The sequence below is a fragment of the Lepus europaeus genome, unplaced genomic scaffold (genome assembly GCF_033115175.1).
Source record: "Lepus europaeus isolate LE1 unplaced genomic scaffold, mLepTim1.pri SCAFFOLD_28, whole genome shotgun sequence".
NCBI classification, from domain to species: domain Eukaryota; kingdom Metazoa; phylum Chordata; class Mammalia; order Lagomorpha; family Leporidae; genus Lepus; species Lepus europaeus.
In genome coordinates, this window is record NW_026909158.1 from 3,356,064 (window position 1) to 3,378,818 (window position 22,755).

A 22,755-nucleotide genomic window follows, 5' to 3' on the forward strand; every position below is an offset into this window, starting at 1 on the left:
GCTATTAATACAGCCTCAGTGTGTGTGTTTTCTGGATATTATCCACGGACTTTATTGTTTTGAATGTTTTTTATCGGAGAACATTTTATTTTAAGCTTGGATACAGTAATTGGTTCCACATGGAGACACCAGCTCTACACATTCGTATTTCTAGGGAGAAAGCTAGAGGAACTGTGACAAAGAAACATGATATTTCTGTTTGTATTGATGACATTTTATGCACTTGCCTAACGAAAAGACTTTGCTCTTCTCCAAAGTCATTTTTACTGTGGTTTTCTCAATCCATTGCATACGAATTCCACACCAGTTTGTCCGGATATGATTCGATGAAACAGAAATATACTGTTGAGTTTTGGCTAACTCAATCTGAAACATTGTGAAAGCCTGTGTGTTTGTGTTTTCTGGATATTATTGATGGACTGTATTGTTTTGAATGTTTTTATCAGGCAACATTTAATTTTGCACCTCAGAAACACTAATTGCACTTGCCTAACGAAAAGACTTTGCTTTTCTCCAAAACCATTTCTTCTGTGATTCTCTCGGTCCATTGCATACGAATTCCACACCAGTTTGTCCAGATATGACTGGATGAAACCGGAAATATCCGGTTGTGTTTTGGCTAACTCAATCCCAGATATTGCTACAGCCTCTGTGTTTTTGTATTCCTGATATTATCCACGGACTTTATTGTTTTGAATGTTTTTTATCGGGGAACATTTAATTTTGTGCTTGGAATCGGTAATTGGTTCCACATGGAGACACCAGCACTACACATTCGTATTTTCTAGGGAGAAAGCTAGAGGAACTGTGGCAAACAAACATGATATTTCTGTTTGTATAGATGACATTTTATGCACTTGCCTAACGAAAAGACTTTGCTTTTCTCCAAAACCATTTTACTGTGATTTTCTCGGTCCATTGCATACGAATTCCACACCAGTTTGTCCGGATATGACTGGATGAAACAAGAAATATCCGGTTGTGTTTTGGCTAATCAATCCAAAATATTGTGAAAGCCTCTGTGTTTGTGTTTTCTTGATATTATCGATGGACTTTATTGTTTTGAATGTTTTTTATCAGGGAACATTTAATTTTCTACCGTTGAAACACTCATTGGTTCATCAAGGGGACACCAGCTCCACACATTCGTATTTTCTAGATAGAAAGCTAGAGGAAGTTCGGCAAACAAACATGATATTTCTGTTTGTATAGATGACATTTTATGGACTTGCCTAAAGAAAAGAGTTTGCTTTTCTCCACAACCATTTTTACTGTGATTTTCTCGGTCCATTGCATACAAATTCCACACCAGTTTGTCCAGATATGACTGGATGAAACCGGAAATATCCGGTTGTGTTTTGGCTAACTCAATGCCAGATATTGCTACAGCCTCTGTGTTTTTGTATTCCTGATATTTTCCACGGACTTTATTGTTTTGAATGTTTTTTATCAGGGAACATTTAATTTTGTGCTTGGAATCACTAATTGGTTCCACATGGAGACACCAGCGCTACACATTCGTATTTTCTAGGGAGAAAGCTACTGGGACTGTGGCAAACAAACATGATATATCTGTTTGTATAGATGACATTTCATGCACTTGCCTAACGAAAAGACTTTGCTTTTATCCAAAACCATTTTTACTGTGATTTTCTCAGTGCATTGCATAGAAATTACACACCACTTTGTCCGGATATTACCTTAATGAAAGTGAAAAAGTATCCGGATTTGTTTTGGCTAACTCAATCCCAGCTATTAATACAGCCTCAGTGTGTGTGTTTTCTGGATATTATCAACGGACTTTATTGTTTTGAATGTTTTTTATCGGAGAACATTTTATTTTAAGCTTGGATACAGTAATTGGTTCCACATGGAGACACCAGCTCTACACATTCGTATTTCTAGGGAGAAAGCTAGAGGAACTGTGACAAAGAAACATGATATTTCTGTTTGTATTGATGACATTTTATGCACTTGCCTAACGAAAAGACTTTGCTCTTCTCCAAAGTCATTTTTACTGTGGTTTTCTCAATCCATTGCATACGAATTCCACACCAGTTTGTCCGGATATGATTCGATGAAACAGAAATATACTGTTGAGTTTTGGCTAACTCCATCTGAAACATTGTGAAAGCCTGTGTGTTTGTGTTTTCTGGATATTATTGATGGACTGTATTGTTTTGAATGTTTTTATCAGGCAACATTTAATTTTGCACCTCAGAAACACTAATTGCACTTGCCTAACGAAAAGACTTTGCTTTTTTCCAAAACCATTTCTACTGTGATTCTCTCGGTCCATTGCATACGAATTCCACACCAGTTTGTCCAGATATGACTGGATGAAACCGGAAATATCCGGTTGTGTTTTGGCTAACTCAATCCCAGATATTGCTACAGCCTCTGTGTTTTTGTATTCCTGATATTTTCCACGGACTTTATTGTTTTGAATGTTTTTTATCGGGGAACATTTAATTTTGTGCTTGGAATCGGTAATTGGTTCCACATGGAGACACCAGCACTACACATTCGTATTTTCTAGGGAGAAAGCTAGAGGAACTGTGGCAAACAAACATGATATTTCTGTTTGTATAGATGACATTTTATGCACTTGCCTAACGAAAAGACTTTGCTTTTCTCCAAAACCATTTTACTGTGATTTTCTCGGTCCATTGCATACGAATTCCACACCAGTTTGTCCGGATATGACTGGATGAAACAAGAAATATCCGGTTGTGTTTTGGCTAACTCAATCCAAAATATTGTGAAAGCCTCTGTGTTTGTGTTTTCTTGATATTATCGATGGACTTTATTGTTTTGAATGTTTTTTTATCAGGGAACATTTAATTTTCTACCGTTGAAACACTCATTGGTTCATCAAGGGGACACCAGCTCCACACATTCGTATTTTCTAGATAGAAAGCTAGAGGAAGTTCGGCAAACAAACATGATATTTCTGTTTGTATAGATGACATTTTATGGACTTGCCTAAAGAAAAGAGTTTGCTTTTCTCCACAACCATTTTTACTGTGATTTTCTCGGTCCATTGCATACAAATTCCACACCAGTTTGTCCAGATATGACTGGATGAAGCCGGAAATATCCGGTTGTGTTTTGGCTAACTCAATGCCAGATATTGCTACAGCCTCTGTGTTTTTGTATTCCTGATATTTTCCACGGACTTTATTGTTTTGAATGTTTTTTATCAGGGAACATTTAATTTTGTGCTTGGAATCACTAATTGGTTGCACATGGAGACACCAGCGCTACACATTCGTATTTTCTAGGGAGAAAGCTACTGGGACTGCGGCAAACAAACATGATATATCTGTTTGTATAGATGACATTTCATGCACTTGCCTAACGAAAAGACTTTGCTTTTATCCAAAACCATTTTTACTGTGATTTTCTCAGTGCATTGCATAGAAATTACACACCACTTTGTCCGGATATGACCTTAATGAAAGTGAAAAAGTATCTGGATTTGTTTTGGCTAACTCAATCCCAGCTATTAATACAGCCTCAGTGTGTGTGTTTTCTGGATATTATCAACGGACTTTATTGTTTTGAATGTTTTTTATCGGAGAACATTTTATTTTAAGCTTGGATACAGTAATTGGTTCCACATGGAGACACCAGCTCTACACATTCGTATTTCTAGGGAGAAAGCTAGAGGAACTGTGACAAAGAAACATGATATTTCTGTTTGTATTGATGACATTTTATGCACTTGCCTAACGAAAAGACTTTGCTCTTCTCCAAAGTCATTTTTACTGTGGTTTTCTCAATCCATTGCATACGAATTCCACACCAGTTTGTCCGGATATGATTCGATGAAACAGAAATATACTGTTGAGTTTTGGCTAACTCCATCTGAAACATTGTGAAAGCCTGTGTGTTTGTGTTTTCTGGATATTATTGATGGACTGTATTGTTTTGAATGTTTTTATCAGGCAACATTTAATTTTGCACCTCAGAAACACTAATTGCACTTGCCTAACGAAAAGACTTTGCTTTTTTCCAAAACCATTTCTACTGTGATTCTCTCGGTCCATTGCATACGAATTCCACACCAGTTTGTCCAGATATGACTGGATGAAACCGGAAATATCCGGTTGTGTTTTGGCTAACTCAATCCCAGATATTGCTACAGCCTCTGTGTTTTTGTATTCCTGATATTATCCACGGACTTTATTGTTTTGAATGTTTTTTATCGGGGAACATTTAATTTTGTGCTTGGAATCGGTAATTGGTTCCACATGGAGACACCAGCACTACACATTCGTATTTTCTAGGGAGAAAGCTAGAGGAACTGTGGCAAACAAACATGATATTTCTGTTTGTATAGATGACATTTTATGCACTTGCCTAACGAAAAGACTTTGCTTTTCTCCAAAACCATTTTACTGTGATTTTCTCGGTCCATTGCATACGAATTCCACACCAGTTTGTCCGGATATGACTGGATGAAACAAGAAATATCCGGTTGTGTTTTGGCTAATCAATCCAAAATATTGTGAAAGCCTCTGTGTTTGTGTTTTCTTGATATTATCGATGGACTTTATTGTTTTGAATGTTTTTTATCAGGGAACATTTAATTTTCTACCGTTGAAACACTCATTGGTTCATCAAGGGGACACCAGCTCCACACATTCGTATTTTCTAGATAGAAAGCTAGAGGAAGTTCGGCAAACAAACATGATATTTCTGTTTGTATTGATGACATTTTATGGACTTGCCTAAAGAAAAGAGTTTGCTTTTCTCCACAACCATTTTTACTGTGATTTTCTCGGTCCATTGCATACAAATTCCACACCAGTTTGTCCAGATATGACTGGATGAAACCGGAAATATCCGGTTGTGTTTTGGCTAACTCAATGCCAGATATTGCTACAGCCTCTGTGTTTTTGTATTCCTGATATTTTCCACGGACTTTATTGTTTTGAATGTTTTTTATCAGGGAACATTTAATTTTGTGCTTGGAATCACTAATTGGTTCCACATGGAGACACCAGCGCTACACATTCGTATTTTCTAGGGAGAAAGCTACTGGGACTGCGGCAAACAAACATGATATATCTGTTTGTATAGATGACATTTCATGCACTTGCCTAACGAAAAGACTTTGCTTTTATCCAAAACCATTTTTACTGTGATTTTCTCAGTGCATTGCATAGAAATTACACACCACTTTGTCCGGATATGACCTTAATGAAAGTGAAAAAGTATCCGGATTTGTTTTGGCTAACTCAATCCCAGCTATTAATACAGCCTCAGTGTGTGTGTTTTCTGGATATTATCAACGGACTTTATTGTTTTGAATGTTTTTTATCGGAGAACATTTTATTTTAAGCTTGGATACAGTAATTGGTTCCACATGGAGACACCAGCTCTACACATTCGTATTTCTAGGGAGAAAGCTAGAGGAACTGTGACAAAGAAACATGATATTTCTGTTTGTATTGATGACATTTTATGCACTTGCCTAACGAAAAGACTTTGCTCTTCTCCAAAGTCATTTTTACTGTGGTTTTCTCAATCCATTGCATACGAATTCCACACCAGTTTGTCCGGATATGATTCGATGAAACAGAAATATACTGTTGAGTTTTGGCTAACTCCATCTGAAACATTGTGAAAGCCTGTGTGTTTGTGTTTTCTGGATATTATTGATGGACTGTATTGTTTTGAATGTTTTTATCAGGCAACATTTAATTTTGCACCTCAGAAACACTAATTGCACTTGCCTAACGAAAAGACTTTGCTTTTTTCCAAAACCATTTCTACTGTGATTCTCTCGGTCCATTGCATACGAATTCCACACCAGTTTGTCCAGATATGACTGGATGAAACCGGAAATATCCGGTTGTGTTTTGGCTAACTCAATCCCAGATATTGCTACAGCCTCTGTGTTTTTGTATTCCTGATATTTTCCACGGACTTTATTGTTTTGAATGTTTTTTATCGGGGAACATTTAATTTTGTGCTTGGAATCGGTAATTGGTTCCACATGGAGACACCAGCACTACACATTCGTATTTTCTAGGGAGAAAGCTAGAGGAACTGTGGCAAACAAACATGATATTTCTGTTTGTATAGATGACATTTTATGCACTTGCCTAACGAAAAGACTTTGCTTTTCTCCAAAACCATTTTACTGTGATTTTCTCGGTCCATTGCATACGAATTCCACACCAGTTTGTCCGGATATGACTGGATGAAACAAGAAATATCCGGTTGTGTTTTGGCTAACTCAATCCAAAATATTGTGAAAGCCTCTGTGTTTGTGTTTTCTTGATATTATCGATGGACTTTATTGTTTTGAATGTTTTTTTATCAGGGAACATTTAATTTTCTACCGTTGAAACACTCATTGGTTCATCAAGGGGACACCAGCTCCACACATTCGTATTTTCTAGATAGAAAGCTAGAGGAAGTTCGGCAAACAAACATGATATTTCTGTTTGTATAGATGACATTTTATGGACTTGCCTAAAGAAAAGAGTTTGCTTTTCTCCACAACCATTTTTACTGTGATTTTCTCGGTCCATTGCATACAAATTCCACACCAGTTTGTCCAGATATGACTGGATGAAACCGGAAATATCCGGTTGTGTTTTGGCTAACTCAATGCCAGATATTGCTACAGCCTCTGTGTTTTTGTATTCCTGATATTTTCCACGGACTTTATTGTTTTGAATGTTTTTTATCAGGGAACATTTAATTTTGTGCTTGGAATCACTAATTGGTTGCACATGGAGACACCAGCGCTACACATTCGTATTTTCTAGGGAGAAAGCTACTGGGACTGCGGCAAACAAACATGATATATCTGTTTGTATAGATGACATTTCATGCACTTGCCTAACGAAAAGACTTTGCTTTTATCCAAAACCATTTTTACTGTGATTTTCTCAGTGCATTGCATAGAAATTACACACCACTTTGTCCGGATATGACCTTAATGAAAGTGAAAAAGTATCTGGATTTGTTTTGGCTAACTCAATCCCAGCTATTAATACAGCCTCAGTGTGTGTGTTTTCTGGATATTATCAACGGACTTTATTGTTTTGAATGTTTTTTATCGGAGAACATTTTATTTTAAGCTTGGATACAGTAATTGGTTCCACATGGAGACACCAGCTCTACACATTCGTATTTCTAGGGAGAAAGCTAGAGGAACTGTGACAAAGAAACATGATATTTCTGTTTGTATTGATGACATTTTATGCACTTGCCTAACGAAAAGACTTTGCTCTTCTCCAAAGTCATTTTTACTGTGGTTTTCTCAATCCATTGCATACGAATTCCACACCAGTTTGTCCGGATATGATTCGATGAAACAGAAATATACTGTTGAGTTTTGGCTAACTCCATCTGAAACATTGTGAAAGCCTGTGTGTTTGTGTTTTCTGGATATTATTGATGGACTGTATTGTTTTGAATGTTTTTATCAGGCAACATTTAATTTTGCACCTCAGAAACACTAATTGCACTTGCCTAACGAAAAGACTTTGCTTTTCTCCAAAACCATTTCTACTGTGATTCTCTCGGTCCATTGCATACGAATTCCACACCAGTTTGTCCAGATATGACTGGATGAAACCGGAAATATCCGGTTGTGTTTTGGCTAACTCAATCCCAGATATTGCTACAGCCTCTGTGTTTTTGTATTCCTGATATTATCCACGGACTTTATTGTTTTGAATGTTTTTTATCGGGGAACATTTAATTTTGTGCTTGGAATCGGTAATTGGTTCCACATGGAGACACCAGCACGACACATTCGTATTTTCTAGGGAGAAAGCTAGAGGAACTGTGGCAAACAAACATGATATTTCTGTTTGTATAGATGACATTTTATGCACTTGCCTAACGAAAAGACTTTGCTTTTCTCCAAAACCATTTTACTGTGATTTTCTCGGTCCATTGCATACGAATTCCACACCAGTTTGTCCGGATATGACTGGATGAAACAAGAAATATCCGGTTGTGTTTTGGCTAACTCAATCCAAAATATTGTGAAAGCCTCTGTGTTTGTGTTTTCTTGATATTATCGATGGACTTTATTGTTTTGAATGTTTTTTATCAGGGAATATTTAATTTTCTACCGTTGAAACACTCATTGGTTCATCAAGGGGACACCAGCTCCACACATTCGTATTTTCTAGATAGAAAGCTAGAGGAAGTTCGGCAAACAAACATGATATTTCTGTTTGTATAGATGACATTTTATGGACTTGCCTAAAGAAAAGAGTTTGCTTTTCTCCACAACCATTTTTACTGTGATTTTCTCGGTCCATTGCATACAAATTCCACACCAGTTTGTCCAGATATGACTGGATGAAACCGGAAATATCCGGTTGTGTTTTGGCTAACTCAATGCCAGATATTGCTACAGCCTCTGTGTTTTTGTATTCCTGATATTTTCCATGGACTTTATTGTTTTGAATGTTTTTTATCAGGGAACATTTAATTTTGTGCTTGGAATCACTAATTGGTTGCACATGGAGACACCAGCGCTACACATTCGTATTTTCTAGGGAGAAAGCTACTGGGACTGCGGCAAACAAACATGATATATCTGTTTGTATAGATGACATTTCATGCACTTGCCTAAGGAAAAGACTTTGCTTTTCTCCAAAACCATTTTTACTGTGATTTTCTCAGTGCATTGCATAGAAATTACACACCACTTTGTCCGGATATGACCTTAATGAAAGTGAAAAAGTATCCGGATTTGTTTTGGCTAACTCAATCCCAGCTATTAATACAGCCTCAGTGTGTGTGTTTTCTGGATATTATCAACGGACTTTATTGTTTTGAATGTTTTTTATCGGAGAACATTTTATTTTAAGCTTGGATACAGTAATTGGTTCCACATGGAGACACCAGCTCTACACATTCGTATTTCTAGGGAGAAAGCTAGAGGAACTGTGACAAAGAAACATGATATTTCTGTTTGTATTGATGACATTTTATGCACTTGCCTAACGAAAAGACTTTGCTCTTCTCCAAAGTCATTTTTACTGTGGTTTTCTCAATCCATTGCATACGAATTCCACACCAGTTTGTCCGGATATGATTCGATGAAACAGAAATATACTGTTGAGTTTTGGCTAACTCAATCCGAAACATTGTGAAAGCCTGTGTGTTTGTGTTTTCTGGATATTATTGATGGACTGTATTGTTTTGAATGTTTTTATCAGGCAACATTTAATTTTGCACCTCAGAAACACTAATTGCACTTGCCTAACGAAAAGACTTTGCTTTTCTCCAAAACCATTTCTTCTGTGATTCTCTCGGTCCATTGCATACGAATTCCACACCAGTTTGTCCAGATATGACTGGATGAAACCGGAAATATCCGGTTGTGTTTTGGCTAACTCAATCCCAGATATTGCTACAGCCTCTGTGTTTTTGTATTCCTGATATTATCCACGGACTTTATTGTTTTGAATGTTTTTTATCGGGGAACATTTAATTTTGTGCTTGGAATCGGTAATTGGTTCCACATGGAGACACCAGCACTACACATTCGTATTTTCTGGGGAGAAAGCTAGAGGAACTGTGGCAAACAAACATGATATTTCTGTTTGTATAGATGACATTTTATGCACTTGCCTAAATAAAAGACTTTGCTTTTCTCCAAAACCATTTTACTGTGATTTTCTCGGTCCATTGCATACGAGTTCCACACCAGTTTGTCCGGATATGACTGGATGAAACAAGAAATATCCGGTTGTGTTTTGGCTAACTCAATCCAAAATATTGTGAAAGCCTCTGTGTTTGTGTTTTCTTGATATTATCGATGGACTTTATTGTTTTGAATGTTTTTTTATCAGGGAACATTTAATTTTCTACCGTTGAAACACTCATTGGTTCATCAAGGGGACACCAGCTCCACACATTCGTATTTTCTAGATAGAAAGCTAGAGGAAGTTCGGCAAACAAACATGATATTTCTGTTTGTATAGATGACATTTTATGGACTTGCCTAAAGAAAAGAGTTTGCTTTTCTCCACAACCATTTTTACTGTGATTTTCTCGGTCCATTGCATACAAATTCCACACCAGTTTGTCCAGATATGACTGGATGAAACCGGAAATATCCGGTTGTGTTTTGGCTAACTCAATGCCAGATATTGCTACAGCCTCTGTGTTTTTGTATTCCTGATATTATCCAAGGACTTTATTGTTTTGAATGTTTTTTATCGGGGAACATTTAATTTTGTGCTTGGAATCGGTAATTGGTTCCACATGGAGACACCAGCACTACACATTCGTATTTTCTAGGGAGAAAGCTAGAGGAACTGTGGCAAACAAACATGATATTTCTGTTTGTATAGATGACATTTTATGCACTTGCCTAACGAAAAGACTTTGCTTTTCTCCAAAACCATTTTACTGTGATTTTCTCGGTCCATTGCATACGAATTCCACACCAGTTTGTCCGGATATGACTGGATGAAACAAGAAATATCCGGTTGTGTTTTGGCTAACTCAATCCAAAATATTGTGAAAGCCTCTGTGTTTGTGTTTTCTTGATATTATCGATGGACTTTATTGTTTTGAATGTTTTTTATCAGGGAATATTTAATTTTCTACCGTTGAAACACTCATTGGTTCATCAAGGGGACACCAGCTCCACACATTCGTATTTTCTAGATAGAAAGCTAGAGGAAGTTCAGCAAACAAACATGATATTTCTGTTTGTATAGATGACATTTTATGGACTTGCCTAAAGAAAAGAGTTTGCTTTTCTCCACAACCATTTTTACTGTGATTTTCTCGGTCCATTGCATACAAATTCCACACCAGTTTGTCCAGATATGACTGGATGAAACCGGAAATATCCGGTTGTGTTTTGGCTAACTCAATGCCAGATATTGCTACAGCCTCTGTGTTTTTGTATTCCTGATATTTTCCACGGACTTTATTGTTTTGAATGTTTTTTATCAGGGAACATTTAATTTTGTGCTTGGAATCACTAATTGGTTGCACATGGAGACACCAGCGCTACACATTCGTATTTTCTAGGGAGAAAGCTACTGGGACTGTGGCAAACAAACATGATATATCTGTTTGTATAGATGACATTTCATGCACTTGCCTAACGAAAAGACTTTGCTTTTCTCCAAAACCATTTTTACTGTGATTTTCTCAGTGCATTGCATAGAAATTACACACCACTTTGTCCGGATATGACCTTAATGAAAGTGAAAAAGTATCCGGATTTGTTTTGGCTAACTCAATCCCAGCTATTAATACAGCCTCAGTGTGTGTGTTTTCTGGATATTATCAACGGACTTTATTGTTTGGAATGATTTTTATCGGAGAACATTTTATTTTAAGCTTGGATACAGTAATTGGTTCCACATGGAGACACCAGCTCTACACATTCGTATTTCTAGGGAGAAAGCTAGAGGAACTGTGACAAAGAAACATGATATTTCTGTTTGTATTGATGACATTTTATGCACTTGCCTAACGAAAAGACTTTGCTCTTCTCCAAAGTCATTTTTACTGTGGTTTTCTCAATCCATTGCATACGAATTCCACACCAGTTTGTCCGGATATGATTCGATGAAACAGAAATATACTGTTGAGTTTTGGCTAACTCAATCCGAAACATTGTGAAAGCATGTGTGTTTGTGTTTTCTGGATATTATTGATGGACTGTATTGTTTTGAATGTTTTTATCAGGCAACATTTAATTTTGCACCTCAGAAACACTAATTGCACTTGCCTAACGAAAAGACTTTGCTTTTCTCCAAAACCATTTCTACTGTGATTCTCTCGGTCCATTGCATACGAATTCCACACCAGTTTGTCCAGATATGACTGGATGAAACCGGAAATATCCGGTTGTGTTTTGGCAAACTCAATCCCAGATATTGCTACAGCCTCTGTGTTTTTGTATTCCTGATATTATCCACGGACTTTATTGTTTTGAATGTTTTTTATCGGGGAACATTTAATTTTGTGCTTGGAATCGGTAATTGGTTCCACATGGAGACACCAGCACTACACATTCATATTTTCTAGGGAGAAAGCTAGAGGAACTGTGGCAAACAAACATGATATTTCTGTTTGTATAGATGACTTTTTATGCACTTGCCTAACGAAAAGACTTTGCTTTTCTCCAAAACCATTTTACTGTGATTTTCTCGGTCCATTGCATACGAATTCCACACCAGTTTGTCCGGATATGACTGGATGAAACAAGAAATATCCGGTTGTGTTTTGGCTAACTCAATCCAAAATATTGTGAAAGCCTCTGTGTTTGTGTTTTCTTGATATTATCGATGGACTTTATTGTTTTGAATGTTTTTTTATCAGGGAACATTTAATTTTCTACCGTTGAAACACTCATTGGTTCATCAAGGGGACACCAGCTCCACACATTCGTATTTTCTAGATAGAAAGCTAGAGGAAGTTCGGCAAACAAACATGATATTTCTGTTTGTATAGATGACATTTTATGGACTTGCCTAAAGAAAAGAGTTTGCTTTTCTCCACAACCATTTTTACTGTGATTTTCTCGGTCCATTGCATACAAATTCCACACCAGTTTGTCCAGATATGACTGGATGAAACCGGAAATATCCGGTTGTGTTTTGGCTAACTCAATGCCAGATATTGCTACAGCCTCTGTGTTTTTGTATTCCTGATATTTTCCACGGACTTTATTGTTTTGAATGTTTTTTATCAGGGAACATTTAATTTTGTGCTTGGAATCACTAATTGGTTGCACATGGAGACACCAGGGCTACACATTCGTATTTTCTAGGGAGAAAGCTACTGGGACTGCGGCAAACAAACATGATATATCTGTTTGTATAGATGACATTTCATGCACTTGCCTAACGAAAAGACTTTGCTTTTCTCCAAAACCATTTTTACTGTGATTTTCTCAGTGCATTGCATAGAAATTACACACCACTTTGTCCGGATATGACCTTAATGAAAGTGAAAAAGTATCCGGATTTGTTTTGGCTAACTCAATCCCAGCTATTAATACAGCCTCAGTGTGTGTGTTTTCTGGATATTATCAACGGACTTTATTGTTTGGAATGTTTTTTATCGGAGAACATTTTATTTTAAGCTTGGATACAGTAATTGGTTCCACATGGAGACACCAGCTCTACACATTCGTATTTCTAGGGAGAAAGCTAGAGGAACTGTGACAAAGAAACATGATATTTCTGTTTGTATTGATGACATTTTATGCACTTGCCTAACGAAAAGACTTTGCTCTTCTCCAAAGTCATTTTTACTGTGGTTTTCTCAATCCATTGCATACGAATTCCACACCAGTTTGTCCGGATATGATTCGATGAAACAGAAATATACTGTTGAGTTTTGGCTAACTCAATCCGAAACATTGTGAAAGCCTGTGTGTTTGTGTTTTCTGGATATTATTGATGGACTGTATTGTTTTGAATGTTTTTATCAGGCAACATTTAATTTTGCACCTCAGAAACACTAATTGCACTTGCCTAACGAAAAGACTTTGCTTTTCTCCAAAACCATTTCTACTGTGATTCTCTCGGTCCATTGCATACGAATTCCACACCAGTTTGTCCAGATATGACTGGATGAAACCGGAAATATCCGGTTGTGTTTTGGCTAACTCAATCCCAGATATTGCTACAGCCTCTGTGTTTTTGTATTCCTGATATTATCCACGGACTTTATTGTTTTGAATGTTTTTTATCGGGGAACATTTAATTTTGTGCTTGGAATCGGTAATTGGTTCCACATGGAGACACCAGCACTACACATTCGTATTTTCTAGGGAGAAAGCTAGAGGAACTGTGGCAAACAAACATGATATTTCTGTTTGTATAGATGACATTTTATGCACTTGCCTAACGAAAAGACTTTGCTTTTCTCCAAAACCATTTTACTGTGATTTTCTCGGTCCATTGCATACGAATTCCACACCAGTTTGTCCGGATATGACTGGATGAAACAAGAAATATCCGGTTGTGTTTTGGCTAACTCAATCCAAAATATTGTGAAAGCCTCTGTGTTTGTGTTTTCTTGATATTATCGATGGACTTTATTGTTTTGAATGTTTTTTTATCAGGGAACATTTAATTTTCTACCGTTGAAACACTCATTGGTTCATCAAGGGGACACCAGCTCCACACATTCGTATTTTCTAGATAGAAAGCTAGAGGAAGTTCGGCAAACAAACATGATATTTCTGTTTGTATAGATGACATTTTATGGACTTGCCTAAAGAAAAGAGTTTGCCTTTCTCCACAACCATTTTTACTGTGATTTTCTCGGTCCATTGCATACAAATTCCACACCAGTTTGTCCAGATATGACTGGATGAAACCGGAAATATCCGGTTGTGTTTTGGCTAACTCAATGCCAGATATTGCTACAGCCTCTGTGTTTTTGTATTCCTGATATTTTCCATGGACTTTATTGTTTTGAATGTTTTTTATCAGGGAACATTTAATTTTGTGCTTGGAATCACTAATTGGTTCCACATGGAGACACCAGCGCTACACATTCGTATTTTCTAGGGAGAAAGCTACTGGGACTGCGGCAAACAAACATGATATATCTGTTTGTATAGATGACATTTCATGCACTTGCCTAACGAAAAGACTTTGCTTTTCTCCAAAACCATTTTTACTGTGATTTTCTCAGTGCATTGCATAGAAATTACACACCACTTTGTCCGGATATGACCTTAATGAAAGTGAAAAAGTATCCGGATTTGTTTTGGCTAACTCAATCCCAGCTATTAATACAGCCTCAGTGTGTGTGTTTTCTGGATATTATCAACGGACTTTATTGTTTTGAATGTTTTTTATCGGAGAACATTTTATTTTAAGCTTGGATACAGTAATTGGTTCCACATGGAGACACCAGCTCTACACATTCGTATTTCTAGGGAGAAAGCTAGAGGAACTGTGACAAAGAAACATGATATTTCTGTTTGTATTGATGACATTTTATGCACTTGCCTAACGAAAAGTCTTTGCTCTTCTCCAAAGTCATTTTTACTGTGGTTTTCTCAATCCATTGCATACGAATTCCACACCAGTTTGTCCGGATATGATTCGATGAAACAGAAATATACTGTTGAGTTTTGGCTAACTCAATCCGAAACATTGTGAAAGCCTGTGTGTTTGTGTTTTCTGGATATTATTGATGGACTGTATTGTTTTGAATGTTTTTATCAGGCAACATTTAATTTTGCACCTCAGAAACACTAATTGCACTTGCCTAACGAAAAGACTTTGCTTTTCTCCAAAACCATTTCTACTGTGATTCTCTCGGTCCATTGCATACGAATTCCACACCAGTTTGTCCAGATATGACTGGATGAAACCGGAAATATCCGGTTGTGTTTTGGCTAATTCAATCCCAGATATTGCTACAGCCTCTGTGTTTTTGTATTCCTGATATTATCCACGGACTTTATTGTTTTGAATGTTTTTTATCGGGGAACATTTAATTTTGTGCTTGGAATCGGTAATTGGTTCCACATGGAGACACCAGCACTACACATTCGTATTTTCTAGGGAGAAAGCTAGACGAACTGTGGCAAACAAACATGATATTTCTGTTTGTATAGATGACATTTTATGCACTTGCCTAAATAAAAGACTTTGCTTTTCTCCAAAACCATTTTACTGTGATTTTCTCGGTCCATTGCATACGAGGTCCACACCAGTTTGTCTGGATATGACTGGATGAAACAAGAAATATCCGGTTGTGTTTTGGCTAACTCAATCCAAAATATTGTGAAAGCCTCTGTGTTTGTGTTTTCTTGATATTATCGATGGACTTTATTGTTTTGAATGTTTTTTTATCAGGGAACATTTAATTTTCTACCGTTGAAACACTCATTGGTTCATCAAGGGGACACCAGCTCCACACATTCGTATTTTCTAGATAGAAAGCTAGAGGAAGTTCGGCAAACAAACATGATATTTCTGTTTGTATAGATGACATTTTATGGACTTGCCTAAAGAAAAGAGTTTGCTTTTCTCCACAACCATTTTTACTGTGATTTTCTCGGTCCATTGCATACAAATTCCACACCAGTTTGTCCAGATATGACTGGATGAAACCGGAAATATCCGGTTGTGTTTTGGCTAACTCAATGCCAGATATTGCTACAGCCTCTGTGTTTTTGTATTCCTGATATTTTCCATGGACTTTATTGTTTTGAATGTTTTTTATCAGGGAACATTTAATTTTGTGCTTGGAATCACTAATTGGTTCCACATGGAGACACCAGCGCTACACATTCGTATTTTCTAGGGAGAAAGCTACTGGGACTGCGGCAAACAAACATGATATATCTGTTTGTATAGATGACATTTCATGCACTTGCCTAACGAAAAGACTTTGCTTTTCTCCAAAACCATTTTTACTGTGATTTTCTCAGTGCATTGCATAGAAATTACACACCACTTTGTCCGGATATGACCTTAATGAAAGTGAAAAAGTATCCGGATTTGTTTTGGCTAACTCAATCCCAGCTATTAATACAGCCTCAGTGTGTGTGTTTTCTGGATATTATCAACGGACTTTATTGTTTTGAATGTTTTTTATCGGAGAACATTTTATTTTAAGCTTGGATACAGTAATTGGTTCCACATGGAGACACCAGCTCTACACATTCGTATTTCTAGGGAGAAAGCTAGAGGAACTGTGACAAAGAAACATGATATTTCTGTTTGTATTGATGACATTTTATGCACTTGCCTAACGAAAAGACTTTGCTCTTCTCCAAAGTCATTTTTACTGTGGTTTTCTCAATCCATTGCATACGAATTCCACACCAGTTTGTCCGGATATGATTCGATGAAACAGAAATATACTGTTGAGTTTTGGCTAACTCAATCCGAAACATTGTGAAAGCCTGTGTGTTTGTGTTTTCTGGATATTATTGATGGACTGTATTGTTTTGAATGTTTTTATCAGGCAACATTTAATTTTGCACCTCAGAAACACTAATTGCACTTGCCTAACGAAAAGACTTTGCTTTTCTCCAAAACCATTTCTACTGTGATTCTCTCGGTCCATTGCATACGAATTCCACACCAGTTTGTCCAGATATGACTGGATGAAACCGGAAATATCCGGTTGTGTTTTGGCAAACTCAATCCCAGATATTGCTACAGCCTCTGTGTTTTTGTATTCCTGGTATTATCCACGGACTTTATTGTTTTGAATGTTTTTTATCGGGGAACATTTAATTTTGTGCTTGGAATCGGTAATTGGTTCCACATGGAGACACCAGCACTACACATTCGTATTTTCTAGGGAGAAAGCTAGAGGAACTGTGGCAAACAAACATGATATTTCTGTTTGTATAGATGACATTTTATGCACTTGCCTAACGAAAAGACTTTGCTTTTCTCCAAAACCATTTTACTGTGATTTTCTCGGTCCATTGCATACGAATTCCACACCAGTTTGTCCGGATATGACTGGATGAAACAAGAAATATCCGGTTGTGTTTTGGCTAACTCAATCCAAAATATTGTGAAAGCCTCTGTGTTTGTGTTTTCTTGATATTATCGATGGACTTTATTGTTTTGAATGTTTTTTTATCAGGGAACATTTAATTTTCTACCGTTGAAACACTCATTGGTTTGTTGGACCTCTCAGTTGTAGAGATGCCCACTTGCTCGAGAGGACGCCCAAAAATCCAGACTCCAGACCAGTTGATGCAAAAAGCATGAGGTATTTATTGTACGTTTGCGCAAACGGGCCCCCACCTAAGGCGGTGAGGAGCCCTGAGCGGCAGTTCCACACAGGTTATATAGTCAACAAATTAGCATATGGGATTGGCCGGTTCGGAGGGGCAATTAGCATACCAGAGAGTACTGAGGAGAGTGCTCAGGGAACCAGCTGAAGAGAATGCTGAGGAGAGTACTGAGACTCTCCAAAGGGGAGAGGCAGCTCTGCTCTGGGCACGCCCAGAGGCTCTCCAAAGGGGATAGACTTTTCCTTCCCAGAGAACGTGCCCGCTGGACCCTGGGGAACATCCAACCCCCCAAGAAGCCCCTGGTATCTGCCCAGGTCTAGCCTCCTGTCCCTCTCCCCCACAAGGGTCCTTCATTCCCTCCTTTTCTTTTTGCAAAGATTTTAATCTTAAAATCTATTGGACTGGCCTGGAGAGAACCTGCCTCACTGGAGGGAGGAAATTCTGTTCTTGCTGGACTAGGTTGGGTTCCACGTTAACAATTGTGGAGCTTAGGGATTCAAAAAACAATGGGGAAAGGCCAGGAACATCATAAATATTGAAAGTCTTAACTTGAGTGGGTTCTGAGTGCGCTGGAGCTTCCATTTGGCTGGTCTATCCGGATCCTCGGGGCCCTGGGGAGGTGGTACTCGCCCCACGTGTGAGGCATGGACTCAAGCAGCGATTCCGTCGACCTTGAGAGCGGTGGGAGTTGTTAACAGCACAGTGAAGGGGCCTTTCCACCGGGGCTCCAGATTCTTAGATTGGTAGGCTGCTGCAAGAGGTTTCCAGACCTGGTTCTGGATGATCTGGAGCGCTCTCAACCGGGCCTGTAACTTAGGGGCATCGGCAACGGAGTCACTGGCAAGGTCAAGCAAGCCTGCTACTGGTGGGGGCCCTCCATAAAGGATTTCGTATGGTGTCAGCCCGCAATGAGAGGGCGTGTTTTCGGACCCGGAACAACACCATAGGGAGGAGTTGGACCCAGTCTTTAACGCCAGTCTCCAACGCTAATTTGGTCTACCTGTCCTGAACTTTGGGGTCTACAGGCACAATGCAATCTCCAATTTATGCCTAATGCCTTGGCCACCAACTGACTTACCTGGGAGACAAACGCTGGGCCATTGTCGGACCCGATTACCTTAGGCAAGCCGAACCGGGGGAAGATCTCCTCTATGATCTTCTTGACGACCACCTGGGCGGTTTCCCGTTTTGTGGGGAATGCCTCAGTCCATCCGGAGAAAATGTCTACAAAAACTTAGAAGATACTTATTCCCATAACTGCCCGGCCTTACTATTTTCTCTCCGAGCCTCCAAACCCTTATTTGTTCATCATACTCTGCACCGAGCCGCTGGATCGTATCTAAGTCTCGGTCTGAATAGAGGAAAGGTGGTTCCCTCGATACTTGGGTGGGCTCAATTGTCTTTAACGGGAGCACCTGTTGGCTCAGGGCTGCCGCCCTAGCGGCCTCGTCTGCCATCCTGTTTCCCCTTGCTACGGGATCGTCTCCTCATTGGTGCCCGGGGCAATGAATTGCTGAGGAGAATGCTGAGGAGAGTGGCAGCTCTGCTCAGTTTCAGCGGCAAGGAGGAGGTCGTCCACATATTGCAGGAGGACCAAGTCCGGATGGTTGACTCGAAAGTCGGCCAAATCTAGGTGCAGAGCTTCATCAAACAAGGTAGGCGAGTTTTTAAATCCTTGAGGCAACCTTGTCCAGGTGGGTTGTCCTGAAAACCCGGTCTCTGGGTCTTTCCACTCAAAAGCAAAGATGGATTGGCTCTGAGGGCTCAGTCTTAAACAAAAGAATGCACCTTTTAGATTTAACACAGTGTACCATACGTGGGTCGGAGGCAAGGTATGCATATCCTCCGTTCTCCTGTTAACCTCCCGCACTGGTAGTAGGTGGGTGTTCCAAGGTGAACGACAAGGTTTTAAAATGCCTAGGTGTAACAGTCTCTGGATATGTGGCCGGATACCTTCCTTAGCTTCCTTGCCCATCGGATATTGATGAACTGACACGGGAATGGCCGTGGGCTTCAGATCAAGGGAGGCCGGTTGACGGCCAGCCCTGTTCCCGCAGTCTCTGCCCAGGCCTGAGGAAAATCTTGGAGCTTAAAGGCCCTTTTTCTGAAGTCAGTACCGAGTGCTGGGCTCCCGTGTCAATCAGGAAGGTTACCGGTCTGCCCCCCACTTCAAGGGTTATCCTGGGCTCAGGGGGGGGCTCCTGGCCCTGACTCACCTAGTCGTCTTCTTCCAGGGACAGGATCTTTGGTCCCTGTGTTTTCTTTGGGCAGTCTTTGACCCAGTGTCCTCTTTCTTTACAATAGGCACATTGATCTTTTTCCACCCGAGGCTTTCGTTTGTCTCCCAAGTCCCTATTCTGTCCTGGTCTACTCCTTTCTGTATCCTGCACTACGGTGGCCAAAATTCTACTAAGCTCTCGATTACGTCTTTTATCTCTTTTGTCTTCCCTTTCCTCCTGCTCCCTGCGGATCCTTTCCTCCTTCTCCTCTCGGGTCTCCCTTTTATTGTAAATCCTTTCTGCCTCCTTTATTAAATCTTGTATAGTATACCCCTGAAGCCCCTCTAGCCGCTGCAATTTATTGCGGATGTCCGGCGCTGACTGTCCTATAAAGGACATGATTACATCTCCCTGCCAGTCCTCTGCCAGGGGGTCAAACGGGGTATACATACGGTAGGCTTCCATTAATCTTTCTAGGAAGCCTGCCGGCGTTTCCTCAGCCCCCTGTACTACTGCACGTACCTTGGCCAAATTGGTGGGGCGCTTTCCAGCCCCTCTGAGACCCGCAAGGAGAATCTGGCGATAAAGACGAAGTCGCTCCCTACCAGCAACGGTGGTGTAGTCCCAATCAGGACGGGTTGAGGGAAACGCCTCCTCGATTTCGTTTGGCAGTAGGGTCGGTCGGCCATCTGCTCCAGGGACGTTTTTCCGTGCCTCAAGGTAGACACGCTGCTTTTCCTCAGTAGTGAGGAGGGTCTGCAGAAGCTGCTGACAATCATCCCAGGTGGGCTGATGAGTCAATAAAATTGACTCAATCAGCCCAGTCAGAGCCTGGGGGTCCTGAGAGAAAGAGGGGTTATGGGTTTTCCAATTGTAAAGATCGGAAGCAGAAAATGGCCAGTACTGCATCTGGCCAGCCACCGAGCGAAGAGGAAAAGCCTGTGATGTCCTGACGCTTCCCGAGCCCCCTGCCTGCCCCCGACGGAGGCGCAGGCGGCTGGAGGGCGGGGAAAGTGCTGAGACTTCTTCCCCCACCCCCGTGGAATCAGGGGATGGTGCAGAAGGTTGCACATCCCGCTCTGGTTGTTGTGGGAGTTCCTGCGGGGGAGCAGGCTGGCCGGGAAGATAGGGTGAGTCAAAGAGCAGAAAGTCCTGATCAGCCGGAAGAACCGGTGGCTTGTCAGGTTTTGGATCTCGAATCTCCTTCAGAGGGTATAGGGAGGAGGTTGGCACAACCGGGATGGGAGGAGGGGGTAACGGGGTCCGTATGGGCTCCGTCGGGAAGGAGAAGGGTTCTACCCAGGGAGGGGGATTACGTGAAAGATCCTCCCACGTAGTAATGTAGGGCACCTGATCAGGGTGTCCGTTGGATCCTGGCTGAAAGACTCGTGCCTTAATCTGTAAAATAATATTGAGGTTAAAAGTGCCGTTCCTTGGCCAGCCGACCTCGAAGGCCGGCCACTCTGAGGAACAGAATTTTGCCCATTGTTTCCTTTTAATCTCCACTGAGAGGTGGCGCGCGCGTTCTCGAACGTCTTTCCAGTGATCTAGAGTGAGACTTAAAGGGGTGGTTATTTGTTGACCCATGTGTGCAAGGATTTCAACCCAAACAAAAAGAACAGCCAATGCACAAACATATACAATAAGTAAGACAAACCACATGGCTAAAATAGTTTTGGGAGCGGCTACCTGACCAGCCCTCCCCAGGAAGGAGGGAGACTTGGTCTCCGACCCACCTCCAGACCACCCCGGGTGCGTCTTCCGGGGGAACGGACCGAGGGTTTCCCCTCTCATCCCGGAGCGTCCTCCGGGGCACGGGCCAGGGGTTGCTGGGCACGCCTGCCTCCCCCACTGGTCCGGAACGGACCAGGGGTTGCAGGGCATGCCTGCCTCCCCCACTGGTCCCACAGAGTCAGGTCAGATACTGGCCAGTCAGAATACTTCAGTCAGAATCCAGTCAGAATACTCAAGACAAAGAACAACAGACAGAAAACACTTAATTATACCTCCAACTGGTCCTGCAGAGAATGGGTCTGAGGGCGACCTCGAGCCCCACGTTGGGCGCCAAAATGTTGGACCTCTCAGTTGTAGAGATGCCCACTTGCTCGAGAGGACGCCCAAAAATCCAGACTCCAGACCAGTTGATGCAAAAAGCATGAGGTATTTATTGTACGTTTGCGCAAACGGGCCCCCACCTAAGGCGGTGAGGAGCCCTGAGCGGCAGTTCCACACAGGTTATATAGTCAACAAATTAGCATATGGGATTGGCCGGTTCGGAGGGGCAATTAGCATACCGGAGAGTACTGAGGAGAGTGCTCAGGGAACCAGCTGAAGAGAATGCTGAGGAGAGTACTGAGACTCTCCAAAGGGGAGAGGCAGCTCTGCTCTGGGCACGCCCAGAGGCTCTCCAAAGGGGATAGACTTTTCCTTCCCAGAGAACGTGCCCGCTGGACCCTGGGGAACATCCAACCCCCCAAGAAGCCCCTGGTATCTGCCCAGGTCTAGCCTCCTGTCCCTCTCCCCCACAAGGGTCCTTCAGGTTCATCAAGGGGACACCAGCTCCACACATTCGTATTTTCTAGATAGAAAGCTAGAGGAAGTTCGGCAAACAAACATGATATTTCTGTTTGTATAGATGACATTTTATGGACTTGCCTAAAGAAAAGAGTTTGCTTTTCTCCACAACCATTTTTACCGTGATTTTCTCGGTCCATTGCATACAAATTCCACACCAGTTTGTCCAGATATGACTGGATGAAACTGGAAATATCCGGTTGTGTTTTG

At 40.5% G+C, this 22,755-nt stretch overlaps 1 pseudogene; it reads left to right on the top strand.

The window, feature by feature from the left end:
• LOC133754682 (zinc finger protein 658B-like) overlaps positions 1–22,755 on the top strand; it is a 661,399-nt pseudogene that overhangs the window by 531,935 nt on the left and 106,709 nt on the right.